At 32.5% G+C, this 25,347-nt stretch overlaps 1 protein-coding gene and 1 long non-coding RNA gene across 3 annotated transcripts in view; one reads left to right on the forward strand and one right to left on the reverse strand.

Moving 5' to 3' along the window:
• The first annotated feature begins 2,029 nt into the window (after positions 1-2,029).
• LOC100863068 (fibroblast growth factor receptor homolog 1) overlaps positions 2,030-25,347 on the forward strand; it is an 82,247-nt gene continuing 58,929 nt past the window's right edge. For both annotated transcript variants that reach the window (XM_003695874.4, XM_012489924.3), the window contains exon 1: positions 2,030-2,850. The gene's annotated coding sequence lies outside the window, so the exon portion shown is untranslated. The remainder of the gene's footprint in view (positions 2,851-25,347) is intronic.
• LOC147658460 (uncharacterized) overlaps positions 10,543-25,347 on the reverse strand; it is a 64,343-nt gene continuing 49,538 nt past the window's right edge. The window contains exons 3-4 of the long non-coding RNA XR_015290608.1: positions 10,974-11,224; positions 10,543-10,845 (exon numbers count right to left, since the gene is read on the reverse strand). This is a non-coding gene — a long non-coding RNA (uncharacterized LOC147658460). The remainder of the gene's footprint in view (positions 10,846-10,973; positions 11,225-25,347) is intronic.

Genomic DNA, 25,347 nt, shown 5'->3' on the forward strand with positions numbered 1-25,347 from the left:
CGAATCACCGTGGAATTCGAATTACGGGTTCTCGATCGTTGCTCGATCTTTATCGATCGATCGCTCGAAAACAAGGGATTTTGAGATCAGTTGTCGACACGGTTGCTGGCTACTCTAATAATAACGGGAACGAGCGATTGAAGTGGCGTGACTGATCGATCGTACCGAGGAATAGATGATGATCCTTCTGATCGTTCAAGGAATGCCTGTTTTTCTGATTCCTTTTTTTTTTTTTTTTTTGGTGAAGAGGGATTTTTAACTTGGAGAAGATTAACTTTTTTTGTCTGTTTTTTTAACGTTAGAGATGTATTGAACGTGGCTGGTTTTATCGTATCCATTAGAGCGTCTGAGTTACGATAAAAATGGGTTTTTAATTTGGAAGTTGGGGAAGATCAATCTTTTTTTTTTTTTTTTCTTTTCTTTTCTTTAACAGAAGAACGACGAATAGTGTCGAAGGTAGTATAGATTGTTTTATTTAGTATATCTAGTAGTGATTTCGTTAAAGCTAAGGTAAAACTTAAAATCAAATATTAGAGAAATTATGTTAATCACATGTTTTTCGTTATATAAATTTGAGAAAAGTGTGAATTTTCGTGACAAAATTGATGTTGTCGTGCTTCATAATTGAGACGTGATCCTTTTTTAAATATCAACTCACGATTGCTAAATGTCAAAATTTTATCATGTTCATCTCCATTTTCTAATCTAACTCCCAATAGGAATTTTTCGTCTGGTAATAATGGCTTCTTAACTTATATTATTGGCTCTTACGATTAAAAATCGCAAAACAAAAAACGGAACAATCTATTTTATTAAAACACGAATATCTTTAAAAACACATTTCAAGTTTTCCATTTCCTAATTTTTTAAAATTTAAAATTTCCACATCAATTTCCTCCACTTGGAGTCTCGATAAATTACGAATAATCTTCCATTTCTCGTAGAAAACGTCTTAAGTTATATTATTAGCATGAAATTATTTCGTATAAACTCGGTCCATGTCTTTCAGATATCTCAAACTCATATATAGAAAATTTATAATTTTTTCCATTTTAATTTTCTTCCCTCAGAATCTTCCTCCATTTCTCACAATGGCGAAAACTTTTTAAATTATACTTTAAGTCATATTTATTTTATATCATACTATAAATAATGCTATAAATAATCAAATTACCTATACCTGTTTACAAAATTTCCCTCCAATTCTCAACTTCAATTTTCCTCGATCAGAACTCCAATAAATTCCAAACAATCATTCATTACATCGAACCATGTTTATTCTTTATCCCTCCTAAATTTTGATAGATACGTGTATAAAAGTATACTGTAAAAACTTTTCTATCTCCACTTTAATTTTCCTTCATAAATGCAAAAACTTCTTAACCATGTCCATTAAATTCTACTCATATTCTCAAACATGTGTACAAAATTCATTTCCTCCCTCCTTTCCTCAAACTTTATAATTCACATCAAATTCAACAACAAATTATCATTCACACACGAAATTCTCCATATTAATTTCCCTCGATCAGAATCCCAATAAATAATTCGTTTCTTTAATTCTCATTCACCCACAAAATTTCCAATTCTCCATATTAATTTGCCCCGATCAGGATCCCAATAAATCCCCGAACAAATCTTCCATCTCGTCCATTTCTCACAGTGGCGCGAAAACTTCTTGACGCACGTGCGCGCGCGCGCGCGAGCACGTACCATATCATCAGCCCAACGAGGAAAGAGGAAGGACACGAAGGACAAGAAGAAAGAGAAGAAGAAGAAGAAGAAATAGTAAGCAGCAACGACACGCCGCAGCTAGAGAAGCAGCAACAACTATGCGCGTGCGCGAGAAGGAGAAACGATGGTGCGCGAAACGGACGAAGAGAGAGAGAGAGAGAGAGGAAAAGGAGCGTTAGTGTGAGAGTTCAGCCGGTGCAGCAAGAGGTGGGGAGAGGAACTACGAGAGCGGCCACTACGGGGTTGGCGGAGGGAGAGCCCGTGGACGAGCGGTTATTTCAAGCGACGACTCTTCTGGCACTTCGCCCCGAGCTTTCCTCGAGCGCATCCTCTCTCGCCTCGGACCGCGCTCTCGTGTCAGTGTCGCCGCGACGCCAGCCACAGTCAGTCAGTCAATCGGTCGATAAGTCGGTCTGGGAGAAACGTTGGAAAATTCCAGGAAATTCGTCGCTTGGAAGGGAAGAAAATTGGAGATAAAGTTGTTGTTGTTGTTATTAAAATCCCCTATAAATACAATCTACCCTTAAAAAAAAAAAGGAATAAATAATACCTGCTTCTCCTTTCCATCGCGTAGCGAGCCAGGGTTCGAAGTTTCGAGGGATTGCCGCGAAAACGTGGTGGCCGGAAGTGCGACTCTTCTGCGCGATCAGTGACCGAGTGGAACTGTAATAAGGGTGGAACAGGTTGGTCTCCGACCAACCGAAGGTGGTGGTTGTCCAAAGGGATTGTTTGCAAAACACGAGCGTGACGATACGAAAGAAAAAATATATAAACAAAAAGTGTGGGATTGTGTGCGAAATTTTTCGAAAGGGAGGGGGGGGGAGGATTTGATCTCGACACGAAGATGGAACCGTGGTGGGAAGAGGGGGAGGAGGATTTGTAACTCTGCCTGAAATAACAGGAGGAATGCGCGCGTGGTGAATCAGCTTCCTCTTTGGAGAGTGCGAATTTCCTGACAGCGGCCACGCGATCCTGGTTCAAGCCAGGATCTCTGGATCGTGTTCGAGTGCGCGCGTTCGTGCACCTTGAGAAAAGCCAGAAACGCCAGAAGCTCGGAGGGAACGAGAGAAGAGGGCCCTCGTCAACTTGGTTCTTCTCGGAAAGGAGTCGCGATTGGTGAGTACCTGGTATACCAGTCTAACTGTGAGAAATTATTCCAAAGGGTGTGGGTAATTTGAATTTGGTGGATATTTGATGGATAAAATTGGATTTCGAGTATGAGGATTTGGAGGATCGAATTGTTGTTGCGTTGTTTCATTTGTATTTCGATTTTTAGGTTAAAGGAATCGCATCGTTTTCGTAGTAGTTTTGGTATTTTAGCAGGAGGGGTAGGAGAGTTGGATTCTCAAATTTGTAAATCACTAAGATCTTGGAATTATTTATTGGATTTATTTCAACAAATTAGAAGAGTCGTTATTTGTTTGCTATCTATTACAAAAAAGGGAATAAGAAAGGAAAATTAAGATTCAGAAGATGAGAATTTTTATAGTTGTTGAAGAAACTTTTAATTCCTTTATATCTTGTATCTCTTTCAGTGTTCAGAAATAGAACGCAAAAAGCTTGAACTTTTTTATTGTAACCTATAAAATTTTTTGAAACGTTGTTAAATAACAAACTTTCGACTGCCAAGAAAACCCAACCGAGAAAAGTATAAAATTAAACAATAATCTAGCAAAAAAAAAAAACAAAGTACATTTAAGATTTCAAAAAGTGAGATAAAATTTCTTCGTCATTCATCGTTCAAATTGTTTTGGACGAGGCCAAATGTTTTGGAAGAGGGGAGGGGAAGAAGCGCGAAAAGTGCGTTTCCGGTGGCGAGTGCGCATTTCCGGTCACCGAGCGAGCAATTTCTTGATCGAAACGCACGAGCACGGGACGAAAATTCATGCGTCACTCGGCTCGACCGATTTATAGATCGGATGGAATGATCGTTGACGTTGTTGATTGATCGCAGTTGGGACGCGTGTACGACTCACGTGTTCGATTATCAGCCACTGGATTACGCGGTATTCGAGGAACGTAGCGTAATTCCACGTTGGAATTCGAAATTTAATTTCGTGCAAATTGACATTCCTCCTTGACGCGAAAGAGAAATTTCTATTTATCGCGCAACTTTTTTTTTTTTTTGTATTTTTATCTATTTCGTCGTTTAAATCGAATTTAATTGCACACATATACGTATTCAAGGGGAAAATATATAATGGAATACTTATTCTAGGAACGTAACGCGATTCTACATACATCGAAATTTAATTTCATGTTTCTTTAACGCGAAGTGATGATGCGACGAGAAGAATTTTATTTATTTTAAATGTATCAGTAGTATTATACAGTAGTAATATTAATACAATACTTTTTCATAATCTAACAAAAGTTAAGTGCTTGTGAATTTTATAATTATTTAATTATTACAATTAATTACACTAATTTTAATTAATTAATAATCGTGAACAATTTCATCATGATTAAGGAGTTGATTCATGAATTTTTCATTTAAGCCTTAATGTGTGTTAATAAATTATTTTTCGAATTAAACAATAATTTAATTCTTTTCATTTTTTTTTCTTTTTTTTTCAACATCGAACAATCTTACGAATACGCGACTTCGTATCGATTCAAATGCCAATCAAATACACACAAAGAAAGTAACGAATCACGTTATACAATGTTTCAAAGGAGAAATAATAAAGACAATAGAAAAAAAAAAAAAAAAATTGGACAAGTACAAGTGCCTGCAGACTTTGTTGTATAATAATAGTCACTCGTGAATACAGCACATTTGTCATTTTCTGATATATTATTCTACGTATGTTGGATTCTGACGGGCATTTATCGCGATTGTGGATCTACGATCGATGATCCAGCCAGAGATCGCATCGTCATCGATTCGCGATTTATTATGCAGATACGTTTAACAACTTTCTTTGCGAACCGTAGAAATCTTGGTTCGTGATAAATCACAATACGATGAATAATTCATCGGATTTTCAGATAAATAAATTTTAATTTTTGTTTTTGATAAATTAATGAAATAAAAACGAAATATAATAAGATTGCAATATTAATTTCGAATCAATGTTACAATCGAGGAAAAATTTTAATGCAAATCTTTCAAAGTTTTATTCAATGAAAGATGAGAAAACACCATTACTATTTTTTCCTGATCAAATATCATTTTAATATTAATTTAATTAATTTTAATTGGATACAATTGTCTCAATTTGTTTATATTAAGTCTAATTTATTATTCATTTAATTGGTTCAATTAATTGATCGACTTACTTAATTAACATAGAGTTCAACTTAAATATTATGGAAGCCATAAGTTTCTTTTCGAAGGCCATCGATAGATAAATGATGAATATTAATAAAACAGATTTGGCTATATAATTATATAATTCTTACATAATGAATTAATTGCACGATATATACATGCTTTTATTGATTGGAAGATGATTATTAAATATAAATAACTATAATTAATCACTAAACATCGGCGTATAATTGAAATACTTTATTTTTAGATGCAGCAGATAATGCAATTAATATATTCAAGAATTTTTCTTTGCGTTTTTTAAATTATTTTAAGTTTGCAGAAAAATTTCAAATTTATTTAAAAAAAAAATTAAATTAAAAATCGAAATCCTTCGTTTTATTCATTCATAAAATTTCCAAAAACTTTTCCAACTTCTCATCAATCAAAAAAAAAAAAAAAAAAAAATCAAAAATTCCCTCCACATCGCAAAGACTCTTCGTTTTTTTTTTTTTTTTTTTTTCCAAACTCGATCGAAATCGAATGATCCTCCACTTCGACTCGAGAAAACTTCTCCATAAAACCTCTCGAAAGCCATCTCGACCCTTCGATTCGATAAAAGATAAATAAAACAATCCCCCAATTAATTTCTGGCGATTAATTCCCCGATTAATTTCATCGCCTATAAAATAGCAAGATTTCGATCGTTTGCATGGAAAGTATACGGCGAAATTACCCTAATTCTCGTCGTTTAACCGGACCATTGCCTCCAGCCAGGAGAGACAAAGAAGAGGCTACGTGGCGTAGAAAGAGAAAGGGAGCAGGGGGAGGATAATTTATTCCGGCTTTATTTAATCTCTTCCCTCGCGTCTCTGCGACTTGGTAAGCTTCTTTAATCCAGATTCCAGATCGAGAGAAAGAGATAGAGTAAAAGTGTGTGTACACGCGGAAGGTTGATAATTTGTTTGTTTGATCCCAGTATGCATAGGATGATTATTTTTCACTGTAACTTTGGATTAAATTCTTTTGGTTCGAGCAATCGGGAAAAATCAATTGCCATTCGGCAAAGGATGAATGATTCATTTGTAATTTGAGGTTAGGTGTGCATTATTATGTATATAGTTTAATTATTTATACAATTAATTGCTAAAAAGTGGAAATTTTTATTTGCAATTTAATAATTGTGCAAATTTATTTGTTGTCTCTGAGATATGCAGTCAAATTTAAATGGTAAATAATCTTCCAAATCCATGATGGAAGAAATTTTTTTAGAAATTTAGATTGATGCATGATACGATCGCAAAAGAATTTTTCGAAAAACTTATAATAACCAAATTTGGAATTGCAAAACGTCAAGTCGATATCGAGGTAATAAAAAAAAAAAAAAAAAATCGGTAAATAAATAATAACCTAAAACTGTAATCGACCAAAATCAACCACGACGTCCCACTTCCGGTGTTTGCGCGCGCGAATGATAATATACACGCGAGAGAGACGAGTTCGACTCGGTCGGTAAAATCTTGAGTTTGCAGAGCTTCCGGTAACAGAGTCGCATTAAAGGCGGGAAAGGAGGGGGGCTGGAATGCACGAAAACATAAATTACGAGTATAATGAAGCGGATCTCTTTTTGCTCCCGTTAGATTACCTGCACTAACTCCTCTGTGAAAGTAACAAAAGTGGCGTGTCAGCGAGAAAGAAGTAAACACAGTGTGTAAGACGTTTATTCGTTAACGACGAGTTTTGTGTTCACGTTGGAGGGTTGATGGATGTTTCCCGATGGATGGATAATCATTGGACAGTCGTTTGAAAATGATTGATCGAAATATATTTGTACTTATTGTGTGTACCATGTTGCTATTGGGTAAAGAATTGAAAAATGATTTTTTTTTATTTATTAATACATTTTATTTATTTAGAAGAATTGGTTAAACTGTAATTAATTGTAAATAAGGAAAATGTGTCAAATGTGTGAATAATGGATATTTAATAACGTAGATTTGGAAAAGTTAATTAAAATTGTAATTTAGGGGAATAAAAAGTACTTATTAATTATTGAAACACACTCGATGTAATTAAATACAATGTGATAAAATTAGTACATCTGTAACAAGAAAAAGTGTAAAAGATTAAGAATATGATAAATTGTAAGTTAAATGCTAAGGTTTGTTAATCAGAAAATTACAAAGTTTGTTAATATATTTAAATTTTTAAATGAAACAACAAATAATATATTGATTGAAATAAATTTTCAATTCTTCGATGTTAAATCATTCAAATTAACCAGCATCTAGGATAAATGATCAAGATAAAAGATCATAGCTAATATTACGAATAATAATCCAAAACTGATCGAGTTACAAACGTCTAGAAACGCCACGTTACAACTCGAAATCAAGCTCAATTTCGTATCAGCTCGATCCTCAACAACCGTCTCTTACATTAAAAAGTGCATAAAAGTACATAAACATGGTCGCTAAGCAATCATAACTATGAAAAGAAACGTCGAGATTTCCACTTTTTTAGCTCTATAAAAAATGAACGTGATTCTTAATGCGTTCCTCGTTACCGGCGCCACTTCCGGCGGTAAACTGTGGCCATTTGCAATTTACAGACGATTTTTACCGATAAAGATTACGCAGAGCTCGCGCCACTACGAAGGGCGATTTAACGTCGACGAGGAAGCATGTAACAAGAAACAGTGTGCCAGTCCAACAAATAATTATTGTTCTTTTAAACAGATAAATTATAATCTAGATAGATAACTCACCTCTATATAACTGGAACTAATTAGAAGAAAAGGCTTATCCAGGAAATGGCATTGTTCGCTTCATCGATATACGTATTTATATTATATCTATACGTGGAGCAAAAGAGACGAAAGAAAATGAAGGAAAAAAGGAAGATGAAATGATGAATTGCAATGAAAGTTCGAATTCTAATTTTCTTCTTTTTTTTTTTTTTTTATGCAATTTAAATGTATTCTTTTTTAGAAGATACACGCCACAAGAATAATTTATTATATTGAAAAAGGATAATAACGATTAGAACGAATAAGAGTTATTCTTCTCAGAATAAGCAAGAAAATTGCAAAGGAATGTGTTTATTTCCATTATATATAATTTATGAATTCATTCTTGGATGGTGATAATATAACGACAATTGCTTCTCTCTCTCTTTCTTTTCTCATAATATCACGTGATTAATTTCAGCCTTTTCTCTCACTAAGATTTACCGGAATTGATTAGTGCGATCGTTAACTGGATCATTAGCACGAGCAACGTATAATTGGTAGCTTTAATTACACGCAGAAAAGTTAAAGAGTAATTAAACGTTTAAAAAAGTGGCCACACTTTTGTGTAGTTTATTACAATAAAGATCTAGATGCTAATACTTAAAAATATTCAAAGATGTGTCATCTTTGATAATATATGTGTTAAATAATTACTGTTAGAACATCGTGTAACGCAATGCAAATTTAATAAAAATTTAAACATATAATATAAATGAAAAAGAAAAAAAAAAAAAAAAAAAAAGAACAAATCTCCTTTCATCGAACAAAAATCCCAGATATACAGAAAACCATCATCGACCATCCTCTACCCGCCACTTCAAATCTTCCCCCCCCCCCCCCCCCGATCAAAAAGACGATTTATACGATCCAAGTAATGTAACATGGTATAAATCGCGCCGCTCGTCTTCCAACCAAGGAAAAATGATCGATGGAGAGACACAGTGGAACGCATTGTTGAATCGAGTGTCTCCTTCTAATCCTATCCTCCCTCCCGCCCCTTCACATGAAGACGAATCTTCCTGTTCTCTGTCTTCACAGAGGCCATGTTTCATTTCACGAACTCGAGAAACTTTAGTGGAAAGAGCGGAGAAATCCGTAAATCCGCTTTGAGGAAACGAAGACAGGGATAGATAAAGGCAACTCGGTCGGGTAAGTAAGCTGGTAAGAAACGAGGCACGATTTATTTGACAGATCGCACCGACCGCAAGCGCTAGAGTGGTTTATTTTATAAGGCCAGATTGCCGGCCTCACTTCGTCGGAATAGAATAATGGACGTTTCTATCCCCCGTTTGTGAACCCGTGGCGGAGAGACCCCCTACTTTCATTCTTTCTGGCCTTCGTCTCGAAAGTCAAGTACGGTTAAGGACCCACTCTTCGTTCGATCTGGGCGAGGAGAGAGAATACGATGCTCAGGAGATCGTCTCATTGTGTGCCAAGGTATATCGTGGTCATTGTGCGTTTACCAAGCGTGGAGGAAATTTATATTTTTTCTTTTTTAGGAACGTTGATAAATGGGGATTGTATAAAGAAAATATTTGCAACATCGGGATTCCATTTTTGTTATTCCATAGTTGATCGATAGGATTGATTAGGTCAATAAAAGATCAATAGATATATGGCTGCTTTTTTGGCTGGATGAATTCTCGCGTGACACACGAGAAGAAGAATTTTGAGGCATTGGAAATTTTTTAGAGAGAGTTGTTAATGTTGGTTAGAATTGGTGAGGTTAAGTGGTTACGATTATCGTTGAAAAGAAGTACCTTCTGTGAAAATATTGATGTATGAGAAATTGAGAAATTTTTGCAGCATGCAGTGAGACTTTAAGAGTCATTTATTTAAGTATCTTATTTAAGTATCTTTTATGGAAATTTTGATGAATAGTTTTATGTAATATATAAAGATATACTCTGAAGAAATCTTGGATTGGAATCTCTGTTTTTGGGAAAAATTAGAATTGATGAAATTAAATGGATTATCTTGAAAATGTCATAAATGATCATTCTGTAATATATGAATTTTGGCAACATTAGAATTCAACATTTTTGTAGAATAAATATAAAATTGATTTACATTAGATGGATTATTTGAGTTTTCTTGAAAAAAAAAAAAGAAAAATATCTTTGAGAATATTAATAATCATTTTACATTATGATATGATATGATGAAGAAATTTTACAATATTATAGATATAAGTTTTAACTAATTTTTATAAAAAATATATAGATTTTTATAAAGATGTAGTGAATTAAGATACTTAAGTACTTATTAATCATAACAAGAAGTATCTCTTTTAGAAATATTAATATAAAAAAAATTTGCAATAATTGATTTTTTTTTAAATTAATAAGATTAATCAGAATTTTATTTGAGCACCATTTAATTAAAAATAATCAATTTATATAAATCATATAATAAAATGCTTTGCAATAATAGAGTATTTCTAAAATTAAATTGGTATTTCAGTTAATTAAATAAGAAAATTTTTACTTGAAATTGTTACTAATGAATAAATATAATTTCCTGAGACACGTAGAAAAGATTTGTGATAATAAATCATTTCTAAGAAAAGTTTTGTGATGTAAATTTCGTTAGGTAAAAGATAAATGGTTATTTTATGCATTGTATGGAAGATTTTTATGATTTAAGAGGTGTTGGTATATAATAATGATTAGGTATGAAAAATATCTAAAATACCGTTCATTGTTCACCAATGACGCAACAGAAGAATTTTTGAAATAATTAGAAAAAGGAATTTTCATTAAAATCTTTTCATAGAGTTATAAATTCTATTCTTTTTTCTAAAAATATATAAAAAAAATATAACTCACAATGAATAGTTCCAATAGTATAGAAAACAAATAAAAGCCATGGATAAAATCGAAAACAACAAAAAAAAAAAAAAGGAATACCAGGTATACCTTTTTGAGTTATTCGAACAAAATACAAACCATGACCTACTCCACGATGTCGATCAATTAACTCGTCGAACGACACTCAAGTTCTTCGTCCTCTCCTTTTGTCTCATCCCACCAAAACATTGATCCACATTTCTTTCGATCTTCATTATCTGTCGAATATTATAAAACTTATCTAAAAGGAAGCAAACATTTTTCGAACTTGCCTTAATATATATATATAAGAAATAGAAAAAAAATCGAAGGTATGCAAATAATAGTTCGTTAAAAGATCCCTTACCTCGACTTCCATCGACGATCATCATCACGTCTAGACACTCGATTTCTTTGCTCCTGTTCCGGTGATCGACGAGATTATGTCGAGGATCGGTCCAAGACGAGAAAAAGTGGCGCGCTTGTAGTACGAGCGGCAATTAACTCGGCAACTAACGGCACCAATTAATTTCCAACGTCGATTCCATCTATCGATCGGCAAGGTATTATTTGTGGCAATCGTCGCTGGAAATCATCCTGATGGCTATTAGCGAGATACTGCAAGGTGAGCATATTTATTACGCTAATAAGGCAGATAATTAGTTGTTTGGCAAGCACGTAAGGAGATTTAAGAAGTATTTTATGGAAATGGCAATTTTACTTATTTTACTTAATAATGTAGGTATCCTATTTATGACTTTTTGTTATTTATTGAACAGATTATTCAAAATATCTCCCCTAAAAATATGAGATGACTACTTTTCTGGCAATGAATTTTTTTTTTTTCTTTCAAACAATTTATCTATCAATATATAATTCTTTTTTTAAAATCATTAATATAATATAAAAACTAATAATAATAGATAAAAATATAAAATTTTCATCAATGCATATCAATTGAGCCTTGATAATCAACATTCTCTCTTCGAGTAATCTTGTTTAATACTTTCAATTATAATAAAGTATTACAGTAATTTAACTTTTACGATATAACGTAACATTAATTAATAAATATCCAGATTGTTTTTTCAAAAGAACAACAAAATTCCTTTGAATCATTAAAATATGCCTCGTTAAAATTCTTTGCATTTTCTTCATAAAAAAAAATCCACATTTTAAAACCATTAAAAGGTTAAACACCAGTATATATCATATCAAAGAAATAAAATAAGGTCCAAATAAGGCCAAGACAACCACTTCATGATTCACAACACCATGAATGGCACTTCAAAGCAAGCTCAGAGTACTTCTAAAATATCTCTCTATCGCATTCCAAAAGACATGGAACACCTGGTTAGATTCACCCCATAAATCAGCTTCCTCGAAGCCGTCTTAACCTCGAGAAACGTGAAACATGAACGGGAAGACAGCGTGAAAAGATATAGCATCCGTGCAAACGCATCCGTATACCTTCTCGAGGCCTCGAGAACATGGATGTCCCTGGAAAAAATCCTCGTCTCCGAGAAATGTGTTGAAACATAGTTGCACGTCGAGAGATTTACGTTTAGAAGTATGAGAAACGTGAAACGAGACACTAGAAAGTGTTTCGAAGGAAAATCTGGTTAATTTCTGTTTTTCTCTCTCTCTCTCTCTCTCTCTCTCTCTCTTACCCTATTGTAGTTGAATTTTTATTTCCTGAAACTTTTTTCATTTTTTCCTTACTCATCTCGAAACTTTGAATTTCGAGCTTTGTAATTAAAATTTTTTGATATTATCGAATTAATAAAAATCGTAGTCAAAAGATTTACTTTTCAAATAAATATGCTGCATCATAATTTCGTAATAACTTTTTAAAGAAAAAGTTTCGAGGTAAATATTTCTTGAAGTTGAAATTAATTTTTGTATATAAACAAAAGATAAAAAATAGTAATACAAACGATACGATTTATATTTATCTTAAATATAATAATATTTAAGAGAAAAGCTTCAAAAATTTACCTCTGAATAATATCTGATAAATATGATAAAAAACTATTTTTCAAAAATACTAAATATACAATAACGTTGTCAAAAAAAAAAAAAAATTAATATTTTTAAAAATTATCTAATTTAAAAAATATTGTAGAAAAATTTTTAAATCAACGAGATTCTTTGAAGCAATTTATATTCTATGGAAACGAATCGCGTGGATTCCGTGTAACAGAAGCATAGGGACAAAAGGGGTCGATCGGGTTCTGGGGCTTAATGAAAACGCGCGACGATCGTATGAATCGCGTGGGCAGCCGGCGGTTTTTCTTCTGGGAATTCATCGGGTACAGTGTGGCCGGTTATTAATAAATTTCACAGCGGCATGCGGTTTATTCTCGACGCCACAAATCTCGCGACTCGATGCGGCCAATTAAAAAGGGCCGCCGTGTTAAAAACCGGCCTTAATTAATACCTAACGAGGTGCTAGCAAGACGAATGGACCCACTACTCGGCCCATAAATCTCCCCCGATCGATACGATATAATTTTATATCAATAACACTTTTATTAATTTTGAAATAGTTTGGTTTTTTATCCACTTTATAATTATTATAAGAATCAATTTAATCGTGAAGATTTCTTCTACTAGTGCGTCCAACTAAATTACACTGTATTCATTTAAATAGAACGTGAGTTATTCGAAAATATGTATACACACGATATTCGATGCACCTTTCGTTTTGAAATAAACGATAAAGTTTAAATAATCAGGAAAATCTGTAACAATAATATAATCTAACCTCTAAAATAAATTATAAATCTTAAAAAATATGACACAAGAAGAAATAGGAGAAAATAAAAGGAAAATAAACTCTAATTACTACATCCCCTAGCCTATATTAAGAATATAATTTTTAACATAACCTCTCTTAATTATACCCATCTAGAGCATCATTAAACAAGACATTCCAATTGCTGTGCACGAATTTCGTTCGAAGAACAATTTTCCATCCGTCCATCTTATCGAGCGACCAATATCAGATGTCGCAATATACGCTTAAATGACGTGCCGGGGAACATTTTACGGGAAATTAAAGAAAAAGTGATTGTCAGTGTTGTTGGAAGCCATTAATCATGCGCTGGAAAAGGAGAATCCTGAGGGACGATCGCATGGATAGAGCTGGACGTTTTCACGCAACGAGTCTATTAATCGGCCAGGCCAGGAAGACGGACAGCCGTTTGTCGGGGAATTAAAACGTTTCGCGGACGTGACGATTAAAGCAGAAGTCATCTGTCTTCACTTGTGTCCCCTTTTATTGCCACGTCGGCTTATGCGTGCATGAACGAGATCACATCGATGAGATCGCAATTGCGATGACTATGATGAACTTGCAGATTTATATTCTCTTTGATACGAGGAAAAATATTCGACACGAAAAATTTCCTTGACACTTGGTGATTGTAAAAGAAGGATATATTAAGGGAAGGAAATAAAGAGAATGAGTTTGCCAGCTAGGAAGCAAATGCAATCACTGGAGACAGAATGAATATTTTCTTAAACTTCTTGTTTATAACTTGAAGATGATTTTATTACAGTTTTTAGTAAGATGTATAAGATTATAGAATATGTTTTTATCTGAATTTAATAAAATATGAAATTGTTATTGGATAAGCAATATCAAAAAATATCATTTGTTTTAATTATTTTATCATTTAATGTGTTCAATACATAAATTTAGAATTTAATATAACTTCCTTTTTAAAAAATACTACATATCTATTCAACACAAAGAACAGGAATAGTAATGATCATGATAATAACAAACCCACCTTCACATCTTCACTTTCAATACATTCAATAACTCAAATAATCATCACTGCAAATTACCAGAAACCGTTTGGCACTAGTTCCAACTGAATAAAATCAAGCATTTAGATCACGAGTAAACTCAAATCGATGCGAATTCCCTCACGTAGATAGAAAGTTTTCGACTATTCACGTCATCGATAATCTTATGGTTAATAGAGAAGAATTCATATACGAGATTTTAATTTTAATAATTAATAATATTTTAATAATTAATAATATTTTCGAATTCTTATTGTTATCTTGATCGAAAGAAATTAATAGACAAGAAAATGGAGAAAAAAGTTAAATTGGCTCGGGTCGACGTGATCGAAAATACTATTTCGAAATTCGAATAGAGAATTGACGTCATTAAACTTCGCCTGGTGCCAAAAGCGAAGAACAAGCACGGCTCTATAAGTTAGAACTGAGGTTTCCTCTTCTTTGTTTGGATTTATTTGAGGAAATGAAACGAGTTGTTCGAAGAACTTCGAAGCGAATGAGCGTGATAGGTAAATTAGCGCGGATGATGAATTGCAAAATTGAGTGCAATGAATGGAAGCCATTTTGAAATAGTAATGGACGTCCATTTGATGGTTTCTAATTTGTTTATCGTTGAATATTTTGATTGCATTTTGAATAACAAGTTGTAAGATTAATGTTTTGCCATTAATTAGTTATATGGAGATGAACATAATTAAAACTTTGTTATAAACTATATTGTAAGCATAACCTCTTTTTTATGACTTTATTTAGAAAAGAATAATTATTGTTTACATTTCAAATTTGTATTTATTTAAAATACAAATATATTGAATAATATTACTCAATATATTGTAATATTTCAAGAAAATAATCTAAATATATACGTGTCGTCATCGTATCTTTATTTCGTTTAAATTATGCTTGAATTAAGAAAAAAATTAAATATACACACATTTGTCAACATCCTTTGAGAAACATTTAAAAAATCAATGTTCCATATATTCTAATGTAATATTAAAAGGCATCAACAAATTAATTACTAACATGTCACGGTTCGATGGAATGTACGCATGATAGAGCATTGTTGTAATTGCACAGATATTCGATTGCACGTGCACGCGTATGCGAACTCATGCGAGCGTAAACACGCTGGCGGTTTAATTTATCGATTAAAATCTGGATTCCCTAATTGCCTCGCTCGCTGCACACGGCAGCCGTGCGAGACAATACGAATCAAGGCAAAGTTAGAAGATAATAACGAAGAAGAAAGAAATCATAGAAAAAACAATCTTCCTTTTATAGAACATCATTTTTGAAAGATGAATTCATAGAAATACCGTAAAATTACAAATTAAAGAAAACTTTAAATTATTTTTATATCTTTGAAGGCATATATATGCAAATGTAAAAAAAAAAAAAAATAGAATTATGATATACTGAATATTATTATTTTGAAAAGATTTACAAAAGTAATATAATTTTAATTTTAATTTTCTGTACTTACTGTGATCGAAATTCTTTTTGTATGTGATAAAGAATCTTCAATAATCTTCAATAAAATTTTCTTTTCATAATCTTGTTTTTTATTCCGAAACAAACACATATTATTAAAACCTTTTTAAAATTATTTTAAAGAATTTATAATGGTAATAATAGAACAACGTCACTATTGTGAATAACTTCCATTACGCGTAGAACGTTACATTTCACAAACATCGGAACGTAAACCACAAATTAGCTCGAATGATTCTAACCTCCTCTCAGAATCAATACACAACACGACATTTTGTTTTCATCGTACAAAGACCCTCCGAATCTAAAAGAATCTCGTTACATTTCGCCGCCAGGTGGGCTTCGTCACACGCCGCTTTCAGCGCCATCCGAAAAAAACGGCGACGCGTGCCACGAGCAAGAACGATCCCTCTTTCGTGTATTGAAACGTTCTCCGTTCGTTTACGAGTAATTTTATGAAGCCTGTGTGAAACAAACGAACACTGCTTCGAAATACATTCACGATTCCTTCGAAGGACCGAGCCGATTTGTTTGGACAAGGATTATCGTTCGTCGAAGTACATTGAGACCAGTGCATATTTTCGAGAGATCTGACGTAAACCGTGCCACGAACGTTTATTGCTTTTCGTGAGTTTTTTTCCTGTTCTTATTCAAAGCGATCACGATGTCGTTTTCGCGAAATGTTACGTGTTACTCGTAAAAAGAGAAAGGGAGAAGAGAAGGAGTCGGAATCATTTCCTCTCGACATCGAGATATGAGGTATTTTTAACGGGCAACCGTCTTTCGTGTATACATACGAAATCGGTTACATGGTATATAACACGACACAGTGATCGTGCGCAAGATCACTGAACGGAACCGCAACACGCGATAGGTTAGATTGTATATAGGTTATTTGGTGGTGTAACTTTTTTAACTTTAGGCTTTGGTATTTCTAAAATAAAAATATTGTACGCTTTTGTTTGTTGATTCTATCGAAAAAATTGATTTGATGATGTGGTAACAATATTTTCAATAGCATTTATTTTAATTCAATAACATCATAATAAAATAGTGACATATCAATGATATATAGGATAAATACAATATGGCATTACAATAGAATAATATAATATTTATATATACTAATAAGTAGTATAAATAATAATCTAATTTAATTTATAATTTCTAACTATATGTGTGTTTTCACTTTAATAATATATCAGTAAAAATAATTATAATATTGTGATCTTTATAAGAGTACTTTAATTTATGAAAATTGTAATGTTTCAAAATTTTTCGTAATACCACATTGTATTTTATATATAAATGCGATATATATTTCAATTATCATAGAATTTCTCTTGATTCGATAAACGAATTCCATGAAACGAAACGTGACAACGAAAACAAACCACGTTTATTCAAGCATACACGATTTACGTATCAATCGTGATTAATCGACTTCCTAGTTAACTTCAAACATGTTATATATTCTGCTACATTAGATATTGTATTATATATATATATATATATATATCTGATCAATTAAAAAAACATAATGGAAATATATATATATATATATATTGCTACACTTTACACGAAACAGATGAGTTGTGAACGAACGTCAAACCAACAATTTTCTTCACCGATAGATCATCAATATTTATAGTCGGTGGCTACGAGGAACGCCTTATGAAGCTATTTGCGGGGACTGATACTACAGTCTCCTAATCGTCTGATTGCATAATAATGTTAACCGCAACTGCGGTGAACCGCAAATAAGAGATACCCTGATGACTTTTTGACAAGTATTTTCGTTGCTCCTGTTTGTCTTTCTTTTTCTCTTCTCGCATCCTGTTTTTGTTTATCTACTGGTATGCTGGATATGTGGAGGCAGAAAACAGATGATCGTTTGATTCATATACAATTTTCACAACAAATTCTATTAAAATATTTTTCGTTACAATCGTTATAACTTGTATAATACTTGATATTACATGTTACATCTGCAAAATTTCACAAACGCTTCAAGAAATCGTAAAGAAATAAATCTTGTTAATTTTCAAATTCAATTGGAATATAACTTTGAAAACTCGTTCACAGATTAATTCATAGAACAAACGGAACGCAATTACAGAGCATGGTATCGGATAATAGAAGCCTGAAGGCTCGAAGGAACCTCACGAAGAGAGAGACTCGCCAATCACTCGACCTCATTGCGCTCATTCCGCCAATTACTGGACGACGATGCGTGGCCAGATCATGCGCAGAAGACAAAAGGATCTGTATCAACCGTTCTGAAAAGATTCTCCATAGCTCACGTGACGAGAAACGAATGAGAGAACAAGCTCTTCTATTAGATTTGCGTAGATGTAATTCGAGAAAAGAGGAACTGAAGATCACATTGAATTTGGATAATAATTGATAGTTATATTGTATATATATTTAATAATAAAAATAATTAATAATGTTTGGTAAACACAGTGTAAATCTATGATTCTAAAATTTTTCTTGATAAGTTGAAAATTTGTATTTCCTTTGTTATAGGATTGAAATAATTATATTTGTATTCAAAATAAGGAAAAAGAAAATTATTTGATTGAGAAATTTTGTAAACTTACTTAGAAACTTACATTATATTTTTGTATTTTGAAAAATTTTACATGTACTTACAATCTATATTTTTTTAGATATCGAAATTAATATTTACTTACATTATTACAATATGATATATGATATAAGTAATCAATATGATAAAAAAAAAAATATTAAATACAATTGGATATGAAATATTACGATCTCAGTACCATCTAATTTGTATCTTTTAAGCATTACATTATATCTCCATTACTGTTCTATTTTGTTCTACTGTACTTCACTTGCTTGCTATTCATTACTCTATCATTACTATACTTATACCAGAGGAATCCACTTATAGAAGTCATTAATTCGTAATCCTTTCATTAAAATAGCTCGAACCATCGCGATATCCCCATAAACACAAGAATTCTGTCCCTATTATAAAACAAAACTATATCCTCGTAAAATCTTCATCCTCTATTAAAACACAAAGTGCGATGAATTTTTCATCAGGAACATCGATTAACGCGTTGATCGACGCTCCATCATTGAAAATCGGTTACCTCCCAGAAGGATTCTTTCTTTTCCACGGCATGTTTCGTTTCTGTAAGATAAAATCTCACGCTAAACAACTCGACTCCTCGTGTCCTTTGGGAAACGAAATAATAGAAAGAGAAAAAGAGAAAATAAAAAAGATAGAGGGACGGAACAAGGAGAAGAGAAAATAGGGAAGAGGGAGTGAGAAGAAAGATATGTCTGGTGTTGTGTTATTCGATGCCAATCGAGATTAAGGGGGCACAATCTTCAACACAGAACGGTCTCATTATTTCGTGGCAGCGACTTCCAGCCGGATTTAATGATGATTAATGAAATACCCAGCTACTTGTTTCATCGTTTTAAGGAAATAATCCGAGGATAACGAGAAATACTTCCTTTCGTGAAAACGTGTCAGGCAGGCTTTGGTGTTATCGCGATTTCTTAAACGACCATCGGCCAATCTTGGCCCTTACCTCCCTGATTCCTCCTCATAAAGATGACTGATGACTTCTCGCGGTCTCCTTTTTTTCTCAAGGATCTTTTGTCTTGCGTTTCGAGATATTTTTCGAAGGATCAAAGTTGGATCAATGGAAGGTGTTTGGAAAATCGTTAATTCTTTAGAGAATTTAATATTATAACAGTATTTTAAAATGTTCGGACGAGTTAGGCTAATATTTCAAAGTGACAAGTTTTTGAAAGCATAAAAAGTTTACAATTGAATTTTAAACCTGGAATTCTTTTGTTTTCGAGAATTGAACGAATAAACTATATTCCAAATTAAAATTAAAAAATTTATCATTATTACTATTCTCTCGTTTATCCTAATATTATAAAGCTACCCAACAAATTTGCATGAAAAAAAAGAAACAAATAAAAATATATCGAACGATCCTTCAAATTTCACTTACCACCACCAAAAGGTAAATCACATGCCCTTACTACACTCTCATAAATCCATTCGAATCACCGACAGAAGCAATATACAGGAGCCAGTAAATAACGCCATACCCATCGAAGATCGAAGTTGGCCTGCACGTGGCGTGAGTTAAATTGAATCTTCCACGAGTCGAAACTCGTATGGACGTCCATGATGAAAAACGACGAGTTAATGTTTTCCTTTCGTCGCCGGAGATAGCCGCATCCGTCGATCATAATTCACTTCCTCGTTGTTTGTTCGAAAGGGTAGACGAGAAAAAATAAATAAAAAAAAAAAAAAGATTTAAAAGGGGGGGAGGAGGAGGAGGAGGAGGGAAAAAAGAAGAGAAGAAGGAGGGACGCTGCACACACGGTCGAGGTGTTTGCGCACTGCGAAACGGACTCTCGGCGCAATCTTTTCTAATTATCTCGTTCCAGTGCGCATTGCGGCCCGTAATCGGATATGCTAATGGGGAACAGGGAAACGCAACGATGTTACCTATCTTTTTATGTCGCCCTGTGCACCCTGGAACAGAGCGTGGCTCCCCTATATACAGGGTGTCCCGTGTAATTTATTTTTTTTAGAATTTCAAATAATGATGAGTACAAAAATTTAAGAATAAATTTGATATTCTAGGTGGAAAGGAATTTCCAAAGAAAGAAGAGAAAAATTATCCATTGAATTAATATGGCTATCTCTAGGTAACTTTTTGTAACTTTGATTCGATGGTGAATGGAAAAATTTGCATCTAGTTAAAGAATTTTTTTTAAAGAATTTTCATTTGTCGTGGAATTATTAGTAGGCTTATGAGAAATAAGAATTTATATTTTTTGAAGGAAAAGTAAAATAAGACGATTGTTCTTGTTTCAAATGATATATTCATTCTTTGAAATTTTTAATACACGTAAGTGGAAAAATGTAAGAACTTTGAGAATTTAAATTTATTTCATATATATTGTATGATTCTTTGTGATCAACAATTGTTTATGATTCAAAATTCAATTAATATCATTCAAAATATTTTTCTTTTATATTGTTAATTGGTTAATTGTTAACTTATCATTATTAAAATTCAATTTCATATTAAGAATATGACAAACAAGTTTCTGATTCAGAATAGGATAAATTAATTGAATCATTTTGTTTTTTATCTTTAAGAAAAGAATTTGTTTAATACTTTCATTTCTCTTCCACTTAAATCCACACACATTATATTTATCTTGAGAAAAGAAATATCGTTTTTCTTTATCAAACTTGTTATTGATATTATTACCTTATACATATATCAGAATTAATTCTGAAATTGTATCAATAATTTGATGATATTTCTTAGAAAGGTGTAAAATCTTCTTATTTATTAATTTAACTTATCTTTTAATACTTGAATCCATAATAATCACAATGTATTATATCTATTTTGAAATTTTTTCGTTATTCCAATTAATTTTCAAGTTATTTCGACATTTCTATCTACTTTTTTATAACAGAAATTACGTTAAAATCTCTTCGATATAATTTATTTGTATTCATTTAATACTGCGATCAGAATTAGCATAGCATCTGATATAAAATAACAAATTATCTCGAAAATGATTATCCGATGCAATTAAGTTATTTCAATATTTTTTTACAAAATTATTTTAACTCTTAATTGTTGTATTTGCATGTAAATTACTCTCTTGGTGAATTTATTTTATTTATTTTAACGTTTGTGTGCTTGGAAAAAGGATTAAATTAAAATAATTAATTTAAATATTTATATTCTTCTGATAACGTAATCTTAATATATATATATATATGTATCATTATAAATTCGATTGGACGAATTTAGTCCAATATATGTTTCATTTGTTTTCAAAGGACAAATAAGACCTCATTAGTCTTTATCTAATATCGCAATTGGCGATGAAGTAATGTCAACATTTGTATTTCTTGCGAAATGTGTTCTGTTATACTCTTTTAAATACACCTCACTATTTTAAATTCGATAATATTTATTTTTAAACGAACAGTATCATATAAATTTAACTCAAATAAATATCAAATTTGTTTTTTTTTTTTTTAATATAATAATTTTCTAACTAAGTGTTTGTTTAATCCATTAAAAAACAACGTATATAATTAATATCCAACGTTAGAATTGTTACTCGAGCTAATTTTTTATTTAGAATCTAGATTAAATATAAATACAATTAATAAAATTAATAAACTTCATTCTATCTATACTAAATCCTTCAAGACACGTCTCGTCAACAACTGCACGAAATTAAAACGAAATAATCAAGTATAAATTCAATAAATTATAAATCTTATCTCGAGATATAAAATTCAACACATTACTGAAAAAATCAAATCGAAGAAAAATTAAAAATCGACCAGAACTATTTCAAACAGCACAGAACAGTGCTCGCCTATTCTCAAGTTAATGTCGTTGAATGGTGGTCGTGCTCATTGGCTCTGCATGATCGAAAGAAATATGGCTGCCCAAGTAATAACCGTATCGTTAAATAATAACTATGGTCGAGCATCATCGCGAGATCCACTCGATAATTAATCCTCGATAACGTGCGTTATCTCATCGCGATCTCTCCACCCTTTTTTTTTTTTTTCTCTCCTTTTTTTCCCATCTTGCTTGTTAATTAGCACGATCGAACTGGTGGCTACGAGTTTACGACATATCAATCAAAGTCTGAAACGAGAAACGAATCACCGGCTCCTTTAATCCTCGATGATTGATCATTAAAAGAGGGGGAAATCTTCACGGCTTTTAACGGCGTTAACTTAAATAAGGAAAGAGTTAGATGGTATTATTAACGGTTTGGAAGAGAGCGACGAAACCATGCTCACAGCGGTCTTTATATCCATAAAAATATGCCTTGGTTAGGTTTTGTGTAATTATGGACGAGGATGGTTATGGGCGTTCATTTATTCTTGGCTCTATTTATTGGGGAGGAAGGGAGGGGAGGGGGATAATTCTTATAGTCTCAAATCTTTCAAAGAGGGTTTTTTTTTTTTTTTTTTTTTTAGTGTATATATGGGGAGTAATTGAACTACGATCGATTGAATACCTGTGTGCGTGGACGATTATTATTTTGAATGAGAAATTACAGGGAGGGAAAGAGTATCGATGAATTTCTGTTATATGAAGTTTAATTGGATTGTTTGCCTCGGGAGGTGGATAATGGTATGGTATTTACTGATTTGTGGCGATTGAATTGTGTTTTCGAAGGCTTTTTTTCTTTTTTATGGATGGCCGTTATGTAAATGGAATCACTGTTGAGATTTTTTTTTTTTTTTTTTTTAAAGAAACTTTATGATATTGATTGAATACGTGAAATTGTTCGTTCCTTCTTTCTCTCTTTATTGTATTAATATTTTTATAGGAATAATTGAACTCTAGTTATCTAGCAATCACAAAATGTAAAAGAGAAGAAAAAGTTATTGCGATTGCTTGGATAATTTATAATTATTAAAATTTTTTCAGTAAATATCAACAAATATTGCAAAATATTGTTAATTTGAATATTCCAATTAAATAATCAATATTTGCCAATTTATAAAAAAATTATAAAAAGTCTTTATTAATATATATAATTGCAAAAATTTTAGCTCGTTTATTTCTGAGGAAATTAGCATTGGTAATTAATATCTCGGACGTATTTACTCTTCAAGTTTTATTAGTTCATTCAAATTCTCTGGCAATCGTAAACTCGGATCAGCAAACATGCAATCTTTACAAACGAATCTTTATCTTAATTTGATCTCTACAATGCGTTAAATATATTATATTGTACAAAATGTAACTAGATAATACAATTAGGGAATGAGTTAAGACAGTGATTCTTTAAAAAATATAAATTGAAATACAAATTTTTTTTTCATTCCAAGTGATTTAAAATATAAGATATTATTCGATATATCATAAATCAAAGATTGTTAAATATTCTCGTATTAATATAATATAACATAATATAAATGTATATAAAATATGATACAATATTAATATAATTTTTTGATTTTTTTTTTTTAAATAAATACATCATCGTGTCATTCCCTTTACTTTTCCATCTCTAGTTCATCTAGTTAAATTGTTTGTAACCTAATAAATAATATGGTTATAATAATAATGATAATACGCATTTATCAGTATAAATTATATTTTCTAATTTTTAACATTGAGTATCATTTATAATCAAAAAAAAAAAAAAGTATCAAAAATTCTATATTGCTACGGAAAATATCCTTCCACGTTAAAAAAAGGAAAGAACGCTTTAATATGTATTCTTCGTACGACATATCTCTCGTCCATTCTAAATTCCCCGTACTCCAATTACACTATCCGATTAAACGAATGTGATTAAACAAACTCTCGCTAAGAGCACTCGAATCAGCTCCATCTATAAGGGTATACACGAACGAGTGGTAATTAAGCGATCGTTTCCATCTCCTCCTCCATCGATTAAGTTTCAGTTTAAAGGCTCGTTGTCACCGAGGAGCGGGGCGATAATTCCTCAACTGAATCACCGTTGTGCGACAACGTTTATACGCCACGTATGTATACACCGATTCGAATCAAACCGATGTCCATCCTTATCACATTGTATGCGTAACGTGTACCAGCTACCATTGATAAGATCCTTTGCCTGTACACCACCGAAACTCGCGAAACGACAAGACTCCCGACTCTTATCGGCCGTACACGGGCTGCCCTTTTCGCGATTACATTGTGGCAGTCCTGCGCAGGCTCGAAAACGGACAGTTGAAACGGGTGGGGGAAATTCTCCGTTGAGGAGAGCCGTAACTGCACCTGACTTTCAGAATAATTGCCTTGGAACGCGATACGATCTACTTACACACTCGACCGTTTCTTTTCTCTTGTTCTTTCTTTCTTTCTTTCTTTTTATTCCTCCTTCTCTCCGGCTCTCGCGTGTCGTTCCTCCTCCTCCCCCTCCCCCCCCCTCCATCGCCGCCGCCGCTCTTCTCTTTTCGACGTTTCGTTTCTTGAGATTCTTTCTTCTTGTTATTATTTTTTTTCCCCCTTTTTTTTTAATTGGAGAAGTAGTCGAGACTGATTTGAAATTCAATCGGGGGATCGGGAGCGCGGTCATGTGTTCGATAGCTTTATGGCTGGTTACGGATGGTAATTAGTTAGGAGGAGGGTAGAGGATTGGTGGAAATTGAGAAAATAAAGGACGGTGGAGGGAATGATGTGCGGTTTCTTTGAATCGAATGTGCAATTAGGGGGGGAGGGGGGAGAGAGTGCTCTTTCAGAATGTTTTTTTGATCTCGAAGATTGGTCGTTTAATTATAAGAGCCACTTATGCATAGTAAAATGTACATGGAAACCTGTAATCATCGCCACGATCCTCGGAAATATTTACTACTATTGTACATTACACTTTATATCTGTCACAAT

The sequence above is a fragment of the Apis florea genome, unplaced genomic scaffold (genome assembly GCF_048593485.1).
Source record: "Apis florea isolate Af1SG1 unplaced genomic scaffold, ASM4859348v1 contig_2272_pilon, whole genome shotgun sequence".
In the NCBI taxonomy this organism is placed as follows: domain Eukaryota; kingdom Metazoa; phylum Arthropoda; class Insecta; order Hymenoptera; family Apidae; genus Apis; species Apis florea.